The sequence below is a fragment of the Drosophila melanogaster genome, chromosome 3L (genome assembly GCF_000001215.4).
Source record: "Drosophila melanogaster chromosome 3L".
NCBI classification, from domain to species: Eukaryota; Metazoa; Arthropoda; class Insecta; order Diptera; family Drosophilidae; genus Drosophila; species Drosophila melanogaster.
This window is the reverse complement of record NT_037436.4, coordinates 23,406,921-23,418,981: the sequence shown is the minus strand read 5'-3', so window position 1 is coordinate 23,418,981 and position 12,061 is coordinate 23,406,921. Positions and strand designations below refer to the sequence as shown.

Here is a 12,061-nt window from a genome sequence, read left to right as displayed (position 1 = left end):
TTCCATTATTGCCTATGCCTTTTAACATAACAACATTATTAAATCTTTTACCAGAAAATTTAGTACTTAGCTTTTCTTTCAGCAGCGAGCATTCAGCTCCAGAATCAAACGTGATTTCGAAAATTTGGCCTCTATGATTTATGAATCCCTTAGGTAATGCAACACTGCACTGATCCACTCGCTTTTCTCGGTTGAATGTTTTGCTCCCGTCAGATGCCGTTGTTTGTATGGCCCGCACAAGTTCAATTAAATTTGTATTTTGCATTTCCATAATAGTACGCCATGGTCCATCTACTGTTGAAGGTATAGGACCCGATCCCACTTCTGATGTCGAAGAGTCATCAGGACGCTCTTCTTCCTCTTCACTATTCTCGTTGTCTGTATAACGTTCTCTGACGCGTGAGCGAGGCATGTCTGTTCTGCTCAACGATCGATCACTAACTGACCCAATCTCTCTTCACAAAATCCGAATTACGCGTAGTTCTTAACTCTACACGCATAGCCCCCGCTCCTACCCGCGACATGACTACGTTCGGGAGAAAATCTAACGGTTCTCTGCCGCGCATCAAAAAAAGAAAAGGCGCCTGCATGGCGTGTGCCAAGCAGAAACGCGCAATTACTAGAAATGTCGTTACATTTAAATGATCTGCGACATATATATGTCGGCGCATACTTTTGTAAGCTGGTGGATGTGCTAGAATATTTCACAAGAATAATAATTCCATCAGTTCGGGGAAATCATTGGTATTTTATCATATTACATTATTGCATACTGCGTTGCTATTGGTCGGCTGTATTTTTGTAGCTTTGGCATCTCGCTGTCGCCGAGTGTGGTTCGAAGGATAGCACGGAGAAGAAGTGAGTGACACAAATTAATTGTGTTTAAATCTTCGGTGCGTTCGAAACTCTCTGCGCGAAATGGAAAATAATAATTGTGCTCCGACATATATATAGTTATAACTTCGCGGTTTGTTGGTTTAGAAAAAAAAAATATTTTTATTAATCAAAAACTTAATCGAACGCCGGAGACAAATTCACGTCTTACACAATTGAAGTATGAATAAAATCTAAATCTATGAATAAATCTAAGCGAACGCTTAGCAAACCCTTGGATGAGCTTATTTACTTCTTCATATAAAGCGTACATAGGCTCTTATTTATGTTTACGTTAATTAGGCGCTCTCTTGAGCGGATTGCGCATGGATACAGATAAGCCGAGTTTGAGCTAGTTTTCACCCTTAAAGCTGTGTAAGCAGTTTTCACCCTTCTAGTGGGAATAACGAATAAGAGTGCGGATGTTTATGTTAAATTGTTTACATCGGCCGAATTTGTTATTGTCACCAAGAAATTGGGGTTCTAATAATTGTTTATCTTATGTGCTAAGGCATTCTTGGTTCTATGTTCTATTGTTGCTAAGTAAAAGAATATATAAAATGGCTGGTATATGTTGTAGATATATGTTATGTGGTTGAGCATGACATATGTCACCACCCCACCCTTAAAATTTAGCCTGTCCTCAGGCGGATATTCTAGGATACAATACAGGATTAGTATCAAGTACTGTATTTATATTTCTGTTGTTATATTATTTTGTTGTCCTATATGTTGTGAATTCTTTTTTTAATATTTAACAATTAATTTATTGGGAATGCCTTTATATTTATAAATAAAATATAGTGCAAGTATTATAATAGAAAGTATAGTTAATGTAATAATTTGTACTGTGTTGAATGTATTAGTGTGTTCTTTAATTATTTTTTTAGCATGTAGATATGATAATTGTTATAATTTTGTTACATTGTTATTGATATAGACCGTTTTAATATGTTTTCTATTTGAACAGAACAATTAAAAGCTTTTATTGTCTCCTTCTATTATAATTTCTCTACTAGTTATACAGTGAATAGTTGTGATGCCTCACTGCTTTGGCATCATAGTAATGGGGTTCGCAAATACAAATCATATATGCACGATTTATCTTCAGTTTATTTCTCCAGTTAAATTCATTTTTTTTTGTACACATGAAATCTACTTCTTATCGCTATGACCGCAAAATTACAAGTTCCCTTTAGAAAGAATACAGTTGAGTTCAATTAGCATCGACACATAGAATGTTAATCCGCTGTTGTGACAGCTGTAGCACCGGGTGACTCCGCTCATAATCCGTACATACAGTTTTAATTTAATACAATTTTTGATAATTTCCAAGTTAAAATTATGTTTGGTTCTACATAAGTTATTCCAATAATGTTATGTGTTTTTGAATATCTACATTCTGTTGGTATTTGATTTAATATTCCTGTAATGCATTTGTTTATTATTGGTTTTCTTGAGTTTTGTTTATAATCTTGATTATCTTGAGTATAATATTTATCATTTACATTTTCTATAAGTATATTATTATCTTTGTCTGGATATGGTGCGATGTTAAAAAGTGCCGTTTTTATAATGTCTCTAGGAATATGGGAAATAATAAGTATTTCATTTGCATCTGATTTAAACCACGTAGAAGTTTTTATATTTTTTCTAGTGTCTTTGCTTTGTTCATATCTTGAGGCACGAAGTGCGGACACAAGCACTCAACAATCCTTGCCTTATTAATTTTTCACAGGCCGCAAGATGAATACTCTAATGACAAATATTCTTATATAAAGTCATTTTTGAAATTAATTTTGTGATAATATGTACATAGTTTTGGCTATTTCTAATCTATTTTCAAATAATAATAACGTTAAGGCAATGCAAAACAAGAATTTTTCGCATGGTGCCAATTGATCAAAAATAATATAGATTTAAAGAACTTCTAAGGTGAAGGGCATATTTTGTCAAATTTACAATGCATGAGCATACGTGTGCACACATACAGTTGTCTGCTATCACTGTATGCGTAGAAAAGACCTGTTCGCTGTAGCGCTCTCCGCTCTCTCGCTCTCTAACAAAAATTCGAGAGAGCCTGGAGCCACCTCTAGAGCCACGGCGAAAAAATCGTGTGCCCAAAAATCGTATGGCATTACGCATCTTGTTATTCTAGTGACTTTGGCCGTACCCACATGATGTTTGACCGTTTTAACCGCTGCTTCCCAAAGTCCACCGAAATGGGGCGACCGTGGAGGGATGAACCGCCAGTTAATCGTCTCCGAAAGGCAAAAATTCTGAACGGAGCCTTGATGCTCGCTGCTGAGAAATAACCTTCGAAGTTCCAGAAGTTCATTTTTGGCGCCGACCAAGTTGGTGGCGTTGTCTGACCAAATTTGCTTCGGCTTCCGCCGGGTGCATATGAACCTCTTGAGTCCGCTCCAGGTGCACTGCCTTGGTTGCAAATCATATAAATACGCAGACGTAGCATTTAACCGCGGGCTTGTTCCGAGTATCCGACTTGTGAAAGAAGGGTCCACAGAAGTCTATACCAGCAACCTCAAAAGCGTGAGATCCTTCTAAGCGGTCCTTGGGAAGGTCCGCCATTATGTGCTCTAACAGCCGCGGCTTAATCCGAAAACATCTGATGCACCTGTTCACGGCCTTGGTAACCGTCTTCCTCCCCCCAATAGGCCGATATTGGGATCGAATTGCACCCAGAAGAGCTCGAGGTCTGGCATGAAGATTGCTTCCATGGTAATGCGAAATAATTGCCAGAGTCACCGGATGGGACCTTGGAAGGATTTTCGGGTGGCGTCCATCAAAGTCCAATGACGAATTCCGGAGGCGACCGCCTACTCTAAGAAGTCCAAATTGATCCAGGAACGGCGAGACCGAGAATATGGGACTAGACGAGGAAACTCTTCCCAGCGTTTTTAGGGACTGCAGGTCCTCCCATAACTGAGCGCGCTGCACCAACCGCAGCATCATATGAGTACCCTCTTGAATGTGTGCGACGGTGAGCCCAGGATGACGAATTCCATTACAAAATTTGTAAATGTATGCAAACACTCGTTGCAGTGAGGGGTAAAAATTTGCAAATTTGGAGCTAGCAATTACATCCACGTACGGCGACTTTACGATGAACACACTTCGACGAAGCTCAAGCACCGGTTTGTCAGGACAAACAGCTGTTGGCCAATCTCTTTCAGGCTCCGTAAGATAGGCGGGTCCATGCGCCCAGAGGGACGATTCGCTAAGCTCAGACGGCAGGGATCCTCTGGATAAGATGTCAGCCGGATTTAACGCTGTTGGAACATAACGCCAAGCCGTGACATCTAGCTCCTGAATGGCAACTGGGTGTGAGCGAAATCGAATTAGGATGTGAAATAGCTTGGGCTGGATGACCGGGCCAGCCATTAACACACCGTTAAGCGAGTAACCAGTGGAAGTGGCAGCTGATCCGTCAAAGACAACGCGAAGCTTGATGGTAGTGCTATCCTCCTTCATGACGCAGTGATGTTGTAAAAAATATCGGCACGAGCTGACCTCGGAGGCAGGCACAGGCGACATATGTCCCGGATCACGATATTCATTCATGAACGCCGCATATTTAACCCTCAAGCCAGGGTGCTTTGTAAGCTTTCTTTCCAGCGACAAGAATCTCCGCAAAGCTTGAGGATAGGAATCTCCTAAAGAGTCGAAATGGAGCTTTAGCGGCAACCGTACCGAGTAATCGCCAGCTGGCAGTCGGGTGTAATTTTTAACAAAGTGGGCCTCGCAATCTAACTCCTCCTTAGTGGCTTGAACTATTGGGCCGGGACAATTTTCTACCTCCCAAGAGCACTGCAGAAGTGAATCAAGTTCAACATCAATGCTGTTTTCCTTGCTGGCTGAAGGAGGAACGCGTGAAGCTATTAAGGCGCTACCGCAAGACACAACCCAGCCCAGACGAGTTTTTTGAAGCAGGGGCAGTCCTGGCAACAAGTTTATCTGACCTACGCACAGGAGCTCATAAAACAGGCTAGCTCCTATTAACAGGTCAACACGCTGAGCTTTATGAAATTCCGGGTCAGCTAGCTGCAGGTTTTCTGGAATCATCCAGTCCCCAATGTTCACATTAAAACTTGGCTGGCGATCCGCGATATTGGGAGCGATAACTGCTGTTATGCTCGTTGAGAAATCCGAAGTGACAGACCGAATCGCAATTCCTACCGAGAATCCATCAGTCGCGAAATTGGAATCCCCGATTCCAGTGACGGAGCCGGACGACCTCGACCTCTTAAGTTGCAGTTGATTTGCAAACCGAGAGGTGACCAAGGGCAGTTGAGAGCCAGAATCTAACAAGGCCCTGCAGGAAAGGAACAGTTCCGACCGATTCTGCACTAGAACGGTTGCAGTGGCTAGCAGCACAAGGTCACTACCGAGATCCTGGGCAATTAGAGTAGAAGAAGTCGAAGAAGGCTCAGTGTGGGAGCTTGAAGACACCGGAACATATGGCTGCGAGGAAGGCGGACCACCTAGATGGAGCACTATGCACTATGATGCAGCGATTTGCTCAGTGGTGCCCAAACCCTTCAACGCACGAATGTGAGCGATGCCACTGAACCATTCCGTACTACCTTTAAACCCAGAATCTCGGTGATGTGCGCCTGAAAAACGAGACGCCGATTATCAAACCTTTTTTGAAGCAACTCTTAAGCCGCTTCGTAATTGCTGTTTGAAATCTTCAATGATCGGATAGTTTCCAGTGCTGAATCCCTCAAACATGACCGCAGATGTTGAAAATTCTCAATGTTGGAGAGGTCCGGATGGCTGTCGATTATGCTCGTGAACACGGAGTAAAAATCCGACCAGTTTGCGTAGCCTCCGCCAAACGTTGGCAGCTGCACAGGCGGCAACGGCATCGGCCTCGGCCGCGGCTGCGTTTGAGGAGTGCGTTGAGTGCGGCGCGAAATGCACATTGCGTTTGGCTATTTCCGAGCGCACACTAGCCTTGAATTCAACGATGAATTCATCGAAACTCTCGCCCATTTCACTGCCAATTTCGTCGAAATCCAATTCCTCCAGTTCTGTATGCAGAACATTGAAGGCACTTTGCAGCTCATAAATCTGCTCCAGCCTCACCGTAAGAGTGGGTTCGTCGTATCCTCTTAGCGTCTCATTAGACAGCGACTTTTGTAGCCTCTGCAACCTGCTGAACAGCGCATTGGCTTTGCGCTTTAAAAAGGTCACCCTGTTTTTGTCACCTTCAGCGGGCATAGCAACAAATCGCCTTTAATTCGGTTCAGCGGGAAGATGAGCACAAAAGAATTGCCGAAAATGCAAGCGGAGTCAATGCACGTAACGATATATGTAGCAATGTATGTATGTATATATGTAATGCTAGCTCGCTTAAACACAGCCACTATCACCGAAATCACCACTCACTTGTCCAACCGATTGCGATTTAATGTATTTATAGTTATATGTAAACGGGATAAGTGCAATAATTAATGCGTGCAAATTAACACTATCACGTCGGGGTCACCAATGTTTAGCTATTGAGCTTTTTCAATAGCTGTTGCGAATAATGAATAGCCAAAGAAAGTTTGTTTATTTTACGATACTGTTTATTTGGCGAATTGTTTACAGCAGCTAGGGCCGACAAAGAGCTATATCGGATGCACAAGTTTAGTCTCTTCCGACAAACGAAGAAGTGGCAATTGGCGGGACAGACAGCCGAAAATGCAGCGCCCAAGCTTAACGTAGGTAGATAACAAAAAGAACAAGGAATGAGCGCCGTACAGATAAATGCGTGCGAGAACAGCGGTTTGCACTATGGGCATCGCAACTGCTACCACTGACTACTTCGGCTTACAATATTAAAGAGTATGAGATTAGTCTACTGCACAGTTTTGGCGGCTGCATGAGCCAACATCCTCCCCCCGATGGAAGCTTGGCTTCCAACAGAGTCCTCAAGGGGAAGCAGACACAGCTTGTTCACTGCCCGCATTATTACTCCAGACGCGGTCCTCAATTCTGCAACTCGAGCGACGCCGTCTCTGCCAGGAATCAACTGCATGACTCTCGCCAAAGGCCATCTCATTGGGGGTAGATTCTCGTCTTTAACAAGAACGACCTTGTCCACGGCTACGCCAGGCTTTGGGGTGCGCCACTTGGAGCGCGGCTGGAGCAACGTCAAGTACTCTTCCTTCCATCGTGACCAAAATATTTGCTGAAGAAAGGAGATGCGCTGCCAAGAGTCAAGCCAATTATAGTTTAGGCCCGTTATATCTGGCTCGTCAAACGACGAAGGCGGGCCGCCATTGAGAAAATGCGCCGGAGTGAGGACGTCCAGACCGGCAGGGTTCTCTGAAATGGGAACTAAGGGTCTGGAGTTAATAACTGCGGAGATGTGGCACACCAGCGTCCTCAGCTCGTCGAAGGTCAGAACCGCCGTACCAAAGACACTAGAATAACAAGATGCGTAACGGCCATAAATTGGTTTGGCACTATGCAGCCACTTTTTTAGTGACGGCCAAAATTGCTCTCTTTCCGCTCGCTCACGCTGAGAGCGTAAAAAATCTAAAAATAGAATTTGCTTGCTTGTGTGAGTAAAAACAAGAGACGAGAACGCGAATATGGGTGCGTGTTGTGCTAGAAGACGATTTTCGGGCCGAAATCAATTCTGATCGAAGAAACGAATTTACATTGTACATGTTAGGGTAGTTTTTGCCAATTTCGTAGCAATATGATAAAATAAAATAATTTTTAAAAATTCCCGCCCTGACTATTATAATTTTAAAGCTTTTTAAATTTGTTTGTTAAAATCGCCGCTCGAATTAGCTACCGTTTACACATTTATATTTATGTTCAATTCTAAGTTGTCTCTCATCTGACAATTTTTTTAAAAGCGAAATATTAGTTTTGGAACACTTTTAATGTTAATCATATTAAGTCAAAAGACTTAATAAATATACTAAATATTTAAAGGAAGTACAAAAAAAAAGAAGACATTACGTTGAGAAATAAATATTTCATAAAAATAATACGAAGTAGAAAATATAAATTTATAAAATAAATAAAAATATGATAACTGTTTAATGCAAAAGTCGTATGAAAAACACTAGAATTATTCTAGTGTCTTTGCTTTGTTCATATCTTGAGGCACGAAGTACGGACACAAGCACTCAACAATCATTGCCTTTTAATTAATTTTTTTTTCGCGGCGTTTTTCTCACGCCGCAAGATGAATACTCTAATGACAAATATTCTTATATAAAGTCATTTTTGAAATTTATTTTGTGATAATATGTACATAGTTTTGGCTATTTCTAATCTATTTTCAAATAATAATAACGTTATTAGCAAATAACGGCAATGCAAAACAAGAATTTTTCGCATGGTGCCAATTGATCAAAAATAATATAGATTTAAAGTCAAAGAACTTCTAAGGTGAAGGGCATATTTTGTCAAATTTACAATGCATGAGCATACGTGTGCACACATACAGTTGTCTGCTATCACTGTATGCGTAGAAAAGACCTGTTCGCTGTAGCGCTCTCCGCTCTCTCGCTCTCTAACAAAAATTCGAGAGAGCCTGGAGCCACCTCTAGAGCCACGGCGAAAAAATCGTGTGCCCAAAAATCGTATGGCATTACGCATCTTGTTATTCTAGTGACTTTGGCCGTACCCACATGATGTTTGACCGTTTTAACCGCTGCTTCCCAAAGTCCACCGAAATGGGGCGACCGTGGAGGGATGAACCGCCAGTTAATCGTCTCCGAAAGGCAAAAATTCTGAACGGAGCCTTGATGCTCGCTGCTGAGAAATAACCTTCGAAGTTCCAGAAGTTCATTTTTGGCGCCGACAAAGTTGGTGGCGTTCTCTGACCAAATTTGCTTCGGCTTCCGTCGGGCGCATATGAACCTCTTGAGTCCGCACAGAAACGCAACTGTCGAGAGATCCTTGATCAGCTCCAGGTGCACTGCCTTGGTGGCAAATCATATAAATACGCAGACGTAGCATTTAACCGCGGGCTTGTTCCGAGTATCCGACTTGTGAAAGAAGGGTCCACAGAAGTCTATACCAGCAACCTCAAAAGCGTGAGATCCTTCCAAGCGCTCCTTGGGAAGGTCCTCCATTATGTGCTCTATCAGCCGCGGTTTGTCAGGACAAACAGCTATTGGCCAATCTCTTTCAGGCTCCGTAAGATAGGCGGGTCCATGCGCCCAGAGGGACGATTCGCTAAGCTCAGACGGCAGGGATCCTCTGGATAAGATGTCAGCCGGATTTAACGCTGTTGGAACATAACGCCAAGCCGTGACATCTAGCTCCTGAATGGCAACTGGGTGTGAGCGAAATCGAATTAGGATGTGAAATAGCGTGGGCTGGATGACCGGGCCAGCCATTAACACACCGTTAAGCGAGTAACCAGTGGAAGTGGCAGCTGATCCGTCAAAGACAACGCGAAGCTTGGTGGTAGTGCTATCCTTCTTCATGACGCAGTGATGTTGTAAAAAATATCGGCACGAGCTGACCTCGGAGGCAGGCACAGGCGACATATGTCCCGGATCACGATATTCATTCATGAACGCCGCATATTTAACCCTCAAGCCAGGGTGCTTTGTAAGCTTTCTTTCCAGCGACAAGAATCTCCGCAAAGCTTGAGGATAGGAATCTCGTAAAGAGTCGAAATGGAGTTTTAGCGGCAACCGTACCGAGTAATCGCCAGCTGGCAGTCGGGTGTAATTTTTAACAAAGTGGGCCTCGCAATCTAACTCCTCCTTAGTGGCTTGAACTATTGGGCCGGGACAATTTTCTACCTCCCAAGAGCACTGCAGAAGTGAATCAAGTTCAACATCAATGCTGTTTTCCTTGCTGGCTGAAGAAGGAACGCGTGAAGCTATTAAGGCGCTACCGCAAGACACAACCCAGCCCAGACGAGTTTTTTGAAGCAGGGGCAGTCCTGGCAACAAGTTTATCTGACCTACGCACAGGAGCTCATAAAACAGGCTAGCTCCTATTAACAGGTCAACACGCTGAGCTTTATGAAATTCCGGGTCAGCTAGCTGCAGGTTTTCTGGAATCATCCAGTCCCCAATGTTCACATTAAAACTTGGCTGGCGATCCGCGATATTGGGAGCGATAACTGCTGTTATGCAGTTATGGCATGCTCTGCACTATGGCAAAGCATGCAACCAAGAGAATTTTGGGTGGTAGCAACTAGCGTCGAACGATTTCTGCCCACCTGAACGCCTGACGCATAGGTTGCCATGGCGCAATCCACGGCCTCCAAAGTCCTACATCGCTGCTCCAGGAATGCAGCCTTCGATTCCCACGACGGAATAAGGTTGGCAAAGACCGGATCCTCCAAGCGCTTCTCCCACTTAGCTTGGCTCGCCGCATCCAGCTTTTGCAGCAGCACTTGCACTATGATGCAGCGATTTGCTCAATGGTGCCCAAACCCTTCAACGCACGAATGTGAGCGATGCCACTGAACTATTCCGTACTACCTTTAAACCCAGAATCTCGGTGATGTGCGCCTGAAAAACGAGACGCCGATTATCAAACCTTTTTTGAAGCAACTCTAAAGCCGCTTCGTAATTGCTGTTTGAAATCTCCAATGATCGGATAGTTTCCAGCGCTGAATCCCTCAAACATGACCGCAGATGTTGAAAATTTTCAATGTTGGAGAGGTCCGGATGGCTGTCGATTATGCTCGTGAACACGGAGTAAAAATCCGACCAGTTTGCGTAGCCTCCGCCAAACGTTGGCAGCTGCACAGGCGGCAACGGCATCGGCCTCGGCCGCGGCTGCGTTTGAGGAGTGCGTTGAGTGCGGCGCGAAATGCACATTGCGTTTGGCTATTTCCGAGCGCACACTAGCCTTGAATTCAACGATGAATTCATCGAAACTCTCGCCCATTTCACTGCCAATTTCGTCGAAATCCAATTCCTCTAGTTCTGTATGCAGAACATTGAAGGCACTTTGCAGCTCATCAATCTGCTCCAGCCTCACCGTAAGAGTGGGTTCGTCGTATCCGCTTAGCGTCTCATTAGACAGCGACTTTTGTAGCCTCTGCAACCTGCTGAACAGCGCATTGGCTTTGCGCTTTAAAAAGGTCACCCTGTTTTTGTCACCTTCAGCGGGCATAGCAACAAATCGCCTTTAATTCGGTTCAGCGGGAAGATGAGCACAAAAGAATTGCCGAAAATGCAAGCGGAGTCAATGCACGTAACGATATATGTAGCAATGTATGTATGTATATATGTAATGCTAGCTCGCTTAAACACAGCCACTATCACCGAAATCACCACTCACTTGTCCAACCGATTGCGATTTAATGTATTTATATTTATATGTAAACGGGATAAGTGCATTAATTAATGCGTGCAAATTAACACTATCACGTCGGGGTCACCAATGTTTAGCTATTGAGCTTTTTCAATAGCTGTTGCGAATAATGAATAGCCGAAGAAAGTTTGTTTATTTTACGATACTGTTTATTTGGCGAATTGTTTACAGCAGCTAGGGCCGACAAAGAGCTATATCGAATGCACAAGTTTAGTCTCTTCCGACAAACGAAGAAGTGGCAATTGGCGGGACAGACAGCCGAAAATGCAGCGCCCAAGCTTAACGTAGGTAGATAACAAAAATAACAAGGAATGAGCGCCGTTGGAGAGCTCTTTTTGCTTCCAGCCAGTCTCTACTGCTGACTTCAATCAAGGCGGCATATTTGGAATATATGTCAATACATGACAGGAATATTCTATTATTGATTAAATAAAAATCTATAACATATTTTTCCCTGGGATTAAAAGTTTCTGGTGTTAACTCACAGTTTAGTTTAGTATCTCTATGTTCTGTTTTGGATATGTTACATACTTTTTGTAGTCTGGGTAATAATACTTTTCTTTGAAAATGTTAGTTTGTTTCTCTATTCCTGGGTGTAAAAGTTCTCTGTGGCTTTTTATAATTATTTCTTTAAATTCTGAATATGTTTTAATTTGATGTTTGATTTCATTACTTTAGTTATGTTATTCGGACTGACAATTTCTATAAAAGCGCTTTGAAATGTAAGGAAATCTATTTCTTAAATTTCTTAAATTTCTTAAATATTCTTAAATTAATTCTTTTGGCATAGACATTTGTTATTTCTATGTAATGTATTTTAATTTTTTTTTTTATGAATTATCTTTTGGTTTCTACGGTAGTATTATCG

General features: G+C 42.9%; 8 annotated features.

Moving 5' to 3' along the window:
• Nucleotides 1–109: part of a mobile genetic element that runs on past the window's edge.
• Nucleotides 1–654: part of a mobile genetic element that runs on past the window's edge.
• Nucleotides 1–12,061: part of a mobile genetic element that runs on past both edges of the window.
• Nucleotides 959–12,061: part of a mobile genetic element that runs on past the window's edge.
• Nucleotides 1,902–2,169: a mobile genetic element.
• Nucleotides 2,525–3,039: a mobile genetic element.
• Nucleotides 6,389–11,515: a mobile genetic element.
• Nucleotides 7,301–8,523: a mobile genetic element.